Here is an 11,415-nt window from a genome sequence, read left to right as displayed (position 1 = left end):
CAGTTTGAATAGGAATGGCCCCCCCATAGGCTCATGGATTTGAAGGCTTGGTCATCATGGACTGGCACTACTTGAGAGGGATTAGGAGGTGGGGCTTTGTTGGAGAAAATATGTCCCTAGAGGTGGGGTGATGGGAGTCGGGGGTTGGGAAGGAGCGATTTGAGGTTTGGAAAGCGCAAGCCTGGCCCAGTGTTGCTCTCTCTTCTTGGTGCCCTCAGATCCAGATGTAGAGCCTCTGCAGCACCGTGTCGGCCTGCATGCTGTTATGTTTCCCACCGTGGTGAGAATGGACTGACCCTCTAAGGCCCCCCCCCATTAAATGCCTTTCCTTTGTAAGAATCGCCGTGGTCACGGTGTCTCTTCACACTGACCAAGAGAGTTGGTTTGAATCAGGCCCTAGTTTATATGCATAACCTTTAGTGGCTTTGTCGTCTTGTTCTCCGCATTGCTGAGCGTCCCCCCCACCTTTTTATTGTTTTTAGACTGCATCTTACTTCAGAGCATTGAGCTTTTCCTGCAGTATTTATTGCCTGCATTTCATATTGGGCTGGCTGTTTCCTCAGAGGTGCTTAAGATGGTCCTCTTTTTCTTTTTGTGGTCCTGGGAATTGAACCCAGGGCCCTGGGTATTCTGGGCAAGTGCCCTATCACTGTGCTACCCTCCCAGCCTTAAGATGTTCCTCTCCCCTCCCCCATCCACATTACCTGCTAATAAGATAGAAGCGTGATTAGATTCAGGGTTTATTTTGGTAAGACTGTATCACAGGTGTTCCTTTCTGTAGCATCACAGGTATATAATGTCTTGCTGCCCAAGTTAATGTTGATTAGTGGATTCAGGTAATGTCAGCTGATGGATCTGTTAAAGAGTTTCACACCGAACTTCCATCTAAGCCATTGGTGCTAGTTGGCCTAGATCTCATTTCATTAGATGTAAAATTACATACTTCAACCTCTCTTTGTATCTATTTCTGTTTCTGTCTTTCACTCTATCTTTTGCTCCCTGTGTGTGTGTGTGTGTGTGTGTGTGTGTGTGTCTGTCTGTCTGTCTGTCTGTCTGTCTGTCTCTGCCTCCTGAGTGCTAGGATTAAAGGCGTGCACCACCGTTGCCTAGTTCAAGTAGGATCTTTCACTGAACCTGAATTTCATTAAACTGGTATCTGCCTGTCTCCACTTCCCAATGCTGGACTTACAGGCACGGGCAGCCATGTCTGGCTTTTTATGTGGGTGACAAGGATTTGAACTCAGGACCTCATGCTTACAAAACAAGTGATTTTAGCCACTGAGCCATCTTCCTAGCCCTGAGGGAAAATTGCACTTTTTTTTTTTTTTTAATGTTAAAGCCTAAGTAAAGCTCATATTTTGCAATGGGTTCTTTCTTTAAAGTCTCACAATCCATAGCTACTGCTTCTGCTTTGTTTTGTTCTTTGAAGTTTGCTCAATGAACTGGGAGGCTTGTGCTGGAGATGTCTGCATTCCTATAGTGATTCATATTTTCATTTGTTTCTGAGACAGAGTCTCGTGTACCCCAAACTGGCCTCAAACTCAGACTTTGAGGTTTTTTACACTTAATAATTTTGTGTACACAGGGAAGGTATCCTCTAGGACAGTCAATGGGCTTTGGCTCTGTCCCCCTATCATTTGAGTCCTGGGAATTGAACTCATCATCAGGTTTTGCAGCAGACACCCTCACTGACTAAGCTATTTGGCCAGCCCGACCATGAACCTCTCTCTGCTCCTCTTGATCCTCCTTTTTCCACCTCTTGAGTGCCAGGATCACAGATGGTTGCCACCACAGCTGTTCGTGCAGTCTGGGGCTCTGTGTGTGCTGAGCTGCAGTCCGGGGGCTCTGTGTGTGCTGAGCTGCAGTCCGGGGGCTCTGTGTGTGCTGAGCTGCAGTCCGGGGGCTCTGTGTGTGCTGAGCTGCAGTCCGGGGGCTCTGTGTGTGCTGAGCTGCAGTCCGGGGGCTCTGTGTGTGCTGAGCTGCAGTCCGGGGGCTCTGTGTGTGCTGAGCTGCAGTCCGGGGGCTCTGGGCAGACACACTGTCAACTCAGCCACATTCTAGCCCTTCCGTGTTCCAACTGTCCTCACGCTATCTGCAAACTGGTGCTTAAAGTTAGACTAGATGAGGTTTGGTTTGTTCTCGTAAGAGCACGGAATTGCTTTCTGTATGTACCAGCTGAGCTATAGTCCCAGCCGTCTGTCTTGTTGGATGTTAGTAATCACTGGCATCTTAGAATTACTGTACTTGGTGTGTTCTTTATCTGGCAAGCTTGGGGCCATAAGTGTTTCTAACTTTTTCACTCCTTTTTTCTTTCTCTTTCTTGTTTTAGATTTTAGAATACTTGGATATATAAAATGAAGTAGCTTAGAAATGAGACTCAGACCTAAACAGAAAATATCTTCATGTTCCCTACATTTCTTATACACCTGGGGTCATTTTATATCATATTTTCATTGTGAGCACGTGGCATCATGTTGGTATCTGAGTTTTGTATCTAGGGAACTGATTTTTTTTTTTTTTTTTTTAGTACACAGTCCATATTTTGCTATGATGGTAAAAAGGAAAAGACAGGAAAAAAAATAAACCTATCCTTTCTTCCTCGGGTGCCTGACTCCTTGCTTGTAGCTACTGGTTTATTATTTAAAAGAACAGATTTCTTAGCATCTGCTAATAAGGACAGGTTTTTCTTTTCATGGGTTTAAACCAGTTTGTTGTACTTTGCTCCTTATTCCAGTACAAGCTGTCTCCGCGTAGGGCCAGTAGGAGGCTCTTCCGGTTGGTGTCATGTAAGACACGGGTCCCAAGAAAGTTTTGGATGTTTATTTGCATTTCTAGCACACTCTGGCATCCACTTTCTACTCTCAGACCTGGGATGAGATAATTCTTCTTTTCATGGGAATGGTGACTTTAGTTGCCACTAGGACCATAAATACCACTACAGGCATTGGGGATGTTTGCTATGACTAAATTGGTTGTTGGTTTAGGTCGTTTTCAGTGGACAAAGCTAAAAATGTTTTTTGTTTGCTTGAGACAGGGTATAACTAGGTATCCAAGGCTGCCTTTGAACTCTTGACCCTGCTGCCTCCTCTTCCGAAACTTTGAGATTACAGTGGGAGCCACCCGCATGCATGGTGGCACACGCCTTTAATCCTAGCCCCCGGGGGGCAGAGGCAGGTGGATCTCTGAGTTCGAGGACAGCTTGGTTTACACAGTGAGTTCTAGGACAGCCAGGATTACACAGAGAAACCCTGTCTTGAAATAAGCAAGCCAGCCAGCAAACAAAGAAGACTCATGTGTTTTCCTGCATGTATATCCACCCACTACATGCCTGCTGTGCCAGCAGAGGCCACAAGATGGTGTCAGATCGCTTGGAACTGGAGTTTCAGCTACTTGTAAGCCATTCTGCAGGTTCTGGGAATCAAACCTTGGTCCTTAAGAAGAGCAGCCAGGGCTCTTATCCAAAAGTTCTTTGGTAGCACTGAAAGAATTGAACCCTTTTCCGAGGAATAGGAGAAGAGGAGGGGGAAGGGGAAGGGGCAGAGAGGGAAGAGGAAGGGAGGGGCTGGGACGAGAGGAGGGAGGGGGCTATGATTGGGATGTAAAGTGAATAAATAAATAACTTTTTTTTTTCCGCAAAAGGATCGAACCCAGGGTCTTTCACATGCTAGGAAAGCATTCTATCCCTGGAGATCTATCCCTACCCTAGAAACCTTTTACTAAGCACAAGATATATCATGATTTCTGATTCAAGGTCAAGACAATAGTGTTCATTTACACACATAATGTATCTGCCTCATTTTCCTTACACTGACAGAGAACTGAAGGCCTGGGTCAGAAGGTTTTTGTTTGTTTGTTTGTTTGTTTTTTGGGTTGGTGTTGTTTTAACAAATTTATTTATTTATTTATTTATTTATTTATTTATTTATTTTATACATATAGCATTCTGCCCACATGTATCCCTAGACTCCAGAAGAGGGCACCAGATCTCATGATAGATGGTTGCGAGCCACCATATGGTTGCTGGGAATAGAACTCAGGACCTTTGGAAGACCAGACAGTGTTCTTAACCTCTGAGCCATCTCTCCGGCGCCCTGGATGCATGTGTGTGCATGAGAGAGGGAGAGATGGGGGGGGGTGCTGGGGGGGTGGGACGAGAAGGGAAAGAAGAACCATTGATCGGTCAGTTGTCACCATGGCTGGCCATGGCTCAGAACCTGACCCCGTAAAGCCAATGATTGTTTTCTCTCTGGAGTCCCCCCCTTCTCAGCAGGATTTTAAAAGGATGGCTCCTGAGGGACCAGGAAGCTCAGGCAAAGAGTAGCATCTCAGCACAAGTTCTGAATAAACTGGGACGTGCTAGCCTCTCCCACAGGTGACTGAGGTCTTCTGTAGCTTTGAACCACATCCCTCATACAACAGAAACTAACTCCCAGCTTACTGAGAAATAGGAAGGGGGACTGTGGAAAGCAGGTAGGATGTGGTCTCAGACATGAGCTAACCCGCCCTCTCTCAGCCCTCTGGCCCTTTCGCTGTGACTTGCACTGCCTGGGCCCTGAGGCATTTCATGGGGGTGGAGAGGAAAAAGCTGGAATAACGAATGCAGAGATCTGTCAGGCAGTTGGTGTCGCAGCAGATGCAGACTGACTTAGAAGAGGAGAGAATAGGCTTTCGTGTAGGTGGAGGAGGAGAAGCCAGAGGAGAAGCAGACCGGCCTGCTGCTGCTGGGCCCACCCGTGTTTCCGAGAGGGGACAGAGTAAGCTGAGGGAGTGGAGAAGAGGCTTGGGGAGGACTGGGTGCATGGTGTCTCGTCTTCCATGGCCCCTGTGCCCTTTTTGGCCCTCCAGCCCTCACTGTAGAACCTCAGGTAACCCCCTCTGTGGGAAGAGCCCTCGGTTTCCAGGGTTGATTACAGCAGCCTGGCAGTCCTGTCACTGTTGGCTGATGGCCTAGTTGCAGCCGTGACTTTCAGACATCCATTACTGATTTCAGACCGCCCTGCACGTTTAGAGGCAGCTCAATATGACCTGGCAGCTCAATATTGCTTGACCTCAGTCTGCTCTGGCTGGAACTTGGGGTGTTGATTGGCTCAGCTTCATCTCTATAGACTTTAGCAAATTTACAGCCCCCACATATTGCACCCCTCTATGATCCCTGGGCTGGCCAGTGGTAACTGCCTGTTCATGGACACACCTGGAATCTGGGAAGTATATCCCACAAACTATAGGCTTCTTGGTATTTATTTAATTTTATTCTCTGTGCATTGGTAAGAAGTTGGAGTTACGGTTGTGAGCTGCCATGTGGGTGCTGGGAATTGAACCCTGGGTCTTTTGGAAGAGCAGACAATGCTCTTAACCACTGAGCCATCTTGCCAGCCCCCAACTTTTTGATATTTTATTGCAGTGATGTCTGAGTAGAGTGGATGGCTCAGGAAGCTATGCTGACTCCTAGGCCAGTGCGCTGGAGGTGGGCGTTTAGGTGACTCAGCCATGAGAAGTCATGAGAGTAAAATCCCAAATTGGGTTCGAGGCCCCACAAGCCAGGCACAAGGCACGTGCCTAAAATCCTAGCACTTGGGAGGTAGAAGCAGGAGGATTGAGAGCTCCAGGTCAGCCCGAGCATTCAGCAGAGGTGATATGTATACAGAAGGCCTCTATGATATCTTATACCTTTTCTGTAGGTCTAATATTAAACAATTAGAAGGTAGCCAGGTGGGGTGGCATGCACCTTTAATCCTAGCACTTGAGAGGCAGAGGCAGGTGAATCTATGAATTTGAGGCCAGCCTGGTCTACAGAGTGAGTTCTGGGACAGCCAGGCCTACACAGAGAAACCCTGTCTGGAAAAGCAAAACAACAAACAAACAAACAAACTCAGGAATTGAATCTTTAAACTGTGCCTTATCCAGAGGGCCGAAATCTATGAAGACAGTGGCCTGGCACCTGAATGGTCTGTCTACCACCTTATGCTTACTAGCAGATTTTAATGGAGGGCAATCAGGCAGTTGGCCATTCTAAAACTTAGTCTTGCCTTCTGGTCAGGTGGTCAGTCTTGTCTCTGAGATTTATGGTATGCTTTCCTCAATATCCTCTGTCTCTGTAGCAGGGGAGAGCTGGCACATACCATGGCCTCTGAATCTTACATTTCTTCTGAGGCTGGTGTTTGGATGACATCTACACTGAAGGTTAACTCAGAACAAACTATTAGCAGTGCATGCCTGCAGATTCCTTTCTGCAGAATGAGGTACATATATGCTGCTTTTTAAAAAACGTGTATGTTTGTTCTACCTGCATGCAGGTACACGACTGGTATCCATAGAAGCCAGAGAGGTCATCAGATCCCTTGGAACTGGAGTTACAGATGGTTTGCGAGCTGCCGTGTTGGTGTATAAGAATTGAACCTGGGTCCTCTGGAAGAGTAGTCAATGCTCTTAACTGGCTGAGCCATCTCTCCAGCCCCAGCATGTGTTCTTTTAACACAGACTCTAAAGTGTTTCTATCATGGTCTCAGTTTCCCAAGGGGCAGGCAAGACATGTCCAATGAACTTGTTTCTTATAGGCAGCCAATGCTGCCACAAAGTCAAGGGGAGTCCCTGCACTCCACAGGCTAAGGCAGGAGGCCTGAGCTCCAGAGGCCAGTTGGGCTACAAAGCAAAACCCTGTCTCAAACAAAGGAACAAAGAAGCCCAGATAAAATTCTTTTCCCAGCCAGGTGGGAAAATATTAAAAGCACACCCTTAATCCCAGCACTCACTGAGTAGAGGCATGGGGGTCTGTGAGTTCAAGACCAGCTTGGTCTACAGAGCAAGTTCCAGGACAGCCAGAGCTACGCAGAGAAATCTTGTCTTTAAAAAAACCAGAGCAAGTTTAGAGCTTTTTTTTTTTTCCCTACCCAATGACCCATGAAGAATTTGCCTGTGTTAGCTGATAGTACTGTCCCTACTCAGCCTTCATGCCTCAGTAAAACTACCAGCCTAGTATGGCTGGGAAGAAGGCCGAGAGGTTAAAAGCACGGTTACTCTTCCAGGGGCACAGGTTCGAGTCCCAGTACCCACATGATGTGTCACAATGGTTCTGTAATTCCTGTTCCAGGTGACCCGATGGCCTCTTCTGGCTTCCATGAGGCAGCAGCCATGCTTATCATTCAGAGACTTATATATGCAAGTAGGATGTCTATACGCATAAAATAAAATAGTTTAAAAACTACCGGATTAAAGGCGTGCGCCACCACACTCGACTACTTTAATTTGTACACTTTACATCCAGATTGTAGCCCCCTCTCCCTCCCTCCCTCCCTCCCTCCCTCCCTCCCTCCCTCCTTCCCTCCCTCCCCTCCTCTAGTCCTCAGAAAGGGGAGCCTTCCTCCCCTAACATCTGACCTCAGCCTATTAGGTCTCATCTGGACTGCCTGTGTCCTCTTTCTCTATGGCCTGGCAAGGCTGCTCTGCCAGGGGAAAGTGACAACGTGTGGGGACCAGAGTCCCTACTCCCCATATTATGGGACCCACGGTGAGACTGTGCTACATCACTACATCTGAACAGAGGGTCCAGGTCCACACCATGCATGGCCCTTGGTTGCTGCGGCACTCTCTGCAGCACCCCTCTCCTCCACCCAGGAGTTGAGGACTTTTAAGAGACTTCACACTACTCCTCCTCCTTCCCCTCCCTCCCTCCCTCCTCCTCCTCCTCTTCTTCTTCATCTTCATCATCTCTCATCTATCCCAGGCTGGCCCCAAGTTCAATATGCAGCCAAAGATGCCTCTGAAATTGTAATCCTGCCCCTACCTTTCTAGTGCTGGCCTCACAGGCAGACACCATCATGTTTGGCCAGAGGCTCACAGTCCTGCGCACAGCACACAAGCCAGATGCTTCTCCCATGGCTCTGCCCATCGCTCTCACACACTAATCCTACTTCCCTAACTCAAACCCTGCCCTAACCACAATGAGCTGTTTCCGGCAAAATCCGTTCATCGGCACCCCTGTGCCTTTGCACTCACTACATTCTTTCCGAGGAAAATCCTCTGCCTCTCCTCTGCCCCCACACGTGCTTTTCTCCGGCTCTCGGCTGAACCACCTCCTCCCTTGGCTCCCTGAAGTTGTTCACTGCCTTCTTTGTCTGGCTATACCATACACTGCTATGGTATTCATGAACATTAGACAGAGACTTGTCTGACATAATCATCTATTTTTAACACAAATATTTGCTAAGCCACCCCCGTGTGACAGGGGGAGGACAAGGATGTAGTTAGTCCCTGCCTTCTTAAGTGTCTGCAGCCAAGGGTGTTCACAGACACTGTTACAGAAAGATGTGATGATGGTGTGCCGGTGGCACGGAACTTACTGAGTGCATAGATGGTTCCTAGGGGTCCGGGAAGACTTCCGGAGGGCCAGGGGGCGGGGCCAGTAATGTTAAAATGAGAGAGGAAGCCCAAACAGGAATCTGCCGTCCACTTCCTACCAAGTTCTTCCAGCGTGAAGCCCACATCTCAGTCATTGCTGTGTTGCTCTGCATCCAGCACAGTATGGAGGAGGTCCTTCATATGTGCGTGCTTGGTTGAATGCCTGGCTGAGCAAACACAATGAATGGACGGGCAACCTCAGCCCGACACTCCCGTCAGCCACCCAGACTAACGCCGAGGCTGCCTTGGCCTTTGTGTGACACATAGTTTATTGTGGGTCTTCCTGGCCTTTAGACTGAGTTCAGTAATACAACACAATAGAGGTATCCTAAAGCCCAGCACATTCCTGAAACTGCAAATACTCCTGAGCCAGTACAGTATAATATATATCTTTTCCCAAGTATATATTGAATGTGAAGTTTAATTCCTAAATGAGGCAGGACAGTGACAAAAAATACAATGGAACAATTATAACTAAATCCTGTAATAAAAGTTGTGTGGTTGTGGTCTCAGCGCCCCCATAGCCAGGTAGATTGTACTTTGTGGAAACTCTGAACGGAGGCTCATGTCCCAGATGAGATGGGGCAGGATAACACAGGGCTTCCTCACACTCATCAGGAAAGCAGGCGAAACTCGTATGAATTGTCTGCTTCTAGAATATTCCATTCGTAGTTTTGAATTGTGGGTGACTGTGGGTAACAAACCGCAGAAAGTGAAACCGGGGGAGAAGGGAAGCTCTTGTATTGTGGGAGTGATCAGTGGTTTTATATTTTTGAAAAAGAATCTGTGGCTTTTGGTTTGGTGTATTATAGAAAGAACTGCTAAGCCGGGTGGTGGCGGCGGCGGCGCACGCCTTTAATCCCAGCACTCAGGAGGCAGAGGCAGGAGTTCACTGTGAGTTCGAGGCCAGCCTGATCTACAAAGCAAGTCCAGGACAGCCAAGGCTACACAGAGAAACCTTGTCTCAAACAAAGAAACAAACAACCCTGCTTATTTTAGAAATATCTAAAAATTGTTTGAGTAATATTTTTCTAAAACCGCCTTATAGTTTTCTTATAAAAAATTAAAAGTTGTGAAGAGTAACAAGAAGAAATCATCATGGGATGTGGATAGGGATTGGGATAAGTCAGTCAGCCTTGGCTTTGTACCCAGGAGTCTCAGAATCAGGCTGTGTTAGTGCTCATCACCTGCCTCTAAGAATATGACGCTGAGCCTGGGGATGACCTGGTGGGTGAAAGAGTGAATCCCAGGCACCTATGGAAAAGCCAGGCATGGCTGCACATGGCTGCAACCCCAACACTTGGGGGGCACAGACATTCAGATTGCAAGAACTCACTAGCCAGCCAGCCTAGCCTAAATGGTGAGCTTCAGGGCTAGAGAGAGAGAGAGACCCTGTCTCAAAACAATCCAGTGGAGAGCAAGAGAGGGAAACATTGATGTTCTCCTTTGGTCTCTGAGCACACAGGGGCAGAGGTGCCCACGTCCATAGACTCACACGGCTGCACCATATACACATCCACATTCAGCGTGTGCGCATGCGCGCGCGCGCACACACACACACACACACACACACACACACACACACACACAGAGAGAGAGAGAGAGAGAGAGAGAGAGAGAGAGAGAGAGAGAGAGAGGAGAATATGAGGATTCGTTTTATGTTTCTTTTTTTTTTTTTTGGTTTTTTGAGACAGGGTCTCTCTGTGTTAGCCTTGGTTGTCCTGGACTCACTTTGTACACCAGGCTGGCCTCGAACTCACAGCGATTCGCCCGCCTCTGCCTCCCGAGTGCTGGGATTAAAGGCGTGTGCCACCACGCCCGGCCGTTTTATGTTTCTTAATGGAGTATCCAGATATTGGGTCAAATTCTATTCTCAGTGCTTCAGGGAAGGTATTTTGGTGGCTGAGACATTTGTTTAGCAGCTAAGTACAGCAGCTTGCCCTGCTTAATGTGAGTGAGTCGCAGCCAATCAGCTAAAGGCATGGCTGGAACACAGAGGCTGAGCCTTCCACGGACACAGGGGAACTCCTCCTGCCTGACTGCCGTGAGCTGGTCACGGATGTGCTGAGTCTCGAGCTGTGGGACATCACTGGAAAGACAGCACTGCTCTCCCTCCTGAGGCTCCAGCTTTGGGGCGGGGGGGGGGCGGGGGGGATGAAGATTCGAGGATTTGGCAGCCTCCATGCTTTTGTGATTTGATTTCTGAATGTGTCTATGTGTGTCCACGTGTATGTGTTTGTGTGTACCTATGTACATGAAATAGACAGAGGTCAACACGGGGTGTCTTACTCTGTCATCGATTTGTCTCCATTTTATTTTTTGAGAAAGCATCTCTCACTGAACCTGGAATTCATTGATTTGGCCAGACTAGATGGACACTGAGTTGCAGGAATCTGCCTGTCTCTACCTGGGCCCTGCTGTAGAGTGCTGGCATTAGAGACATGCACTGCTGTACACTAACTGCATACAGATGCTAAGCATCTGAACTCAGGTCTTTATGCTTGCATGACAAGCATTTCAACAACTAATCCATCTTCCCAGCTCTCTAACGGTCCAATTCCTTCAACCCCACAGGGTTTCTCTGTAGATCAAGATAGCCTCAAACTCATAGGTCTGCCTCCTTCTGTTTCCTGAGTGCTGGGATTAAAGGTACGCACCACTACAGCCTAGCTAAAAAAGGAAATAAATAAATAAATAAATAAATAAATAAATAAATATTTTTTGTTTTGTGTACTACATGCATGCAGTGTTCATGAAGGCCAGAAGAGGGCACCAGATCCATTGGAACTGAAGTTACAACTGGCTGGGCTGCCTTACGGATACTGGACAACTAAACCTGGGTCTTCTAAAAGAGCAGCAAAGGCACTTAAGCCCGGAGCCATTTCTCCATCACTCCACCCCCACCCCTTCCGCCCCCAATTCTCTATTGTAAATTTCCTTCCTCCCTCGTTACATTTCTTCCTCCTCCTATTTAGTATTTTTGAGACAGTTTCCCTATGTTGCCATTAGGGGCTGGAAACT

Source organism: Acomys minous, assembly GCF_964271855.1.
Source record: "Acomys minous genome assembly, chromosome: 1".
NCBI classification, from domain to species: domain Eukaryota; kingdom Metazoa; phylum Chordata; class Mammalia; order Rodentia; family Muridae; genus Acomys; species Acomys minous.
Note: the sequence above shows the minus strand (reverse complement) of the source record.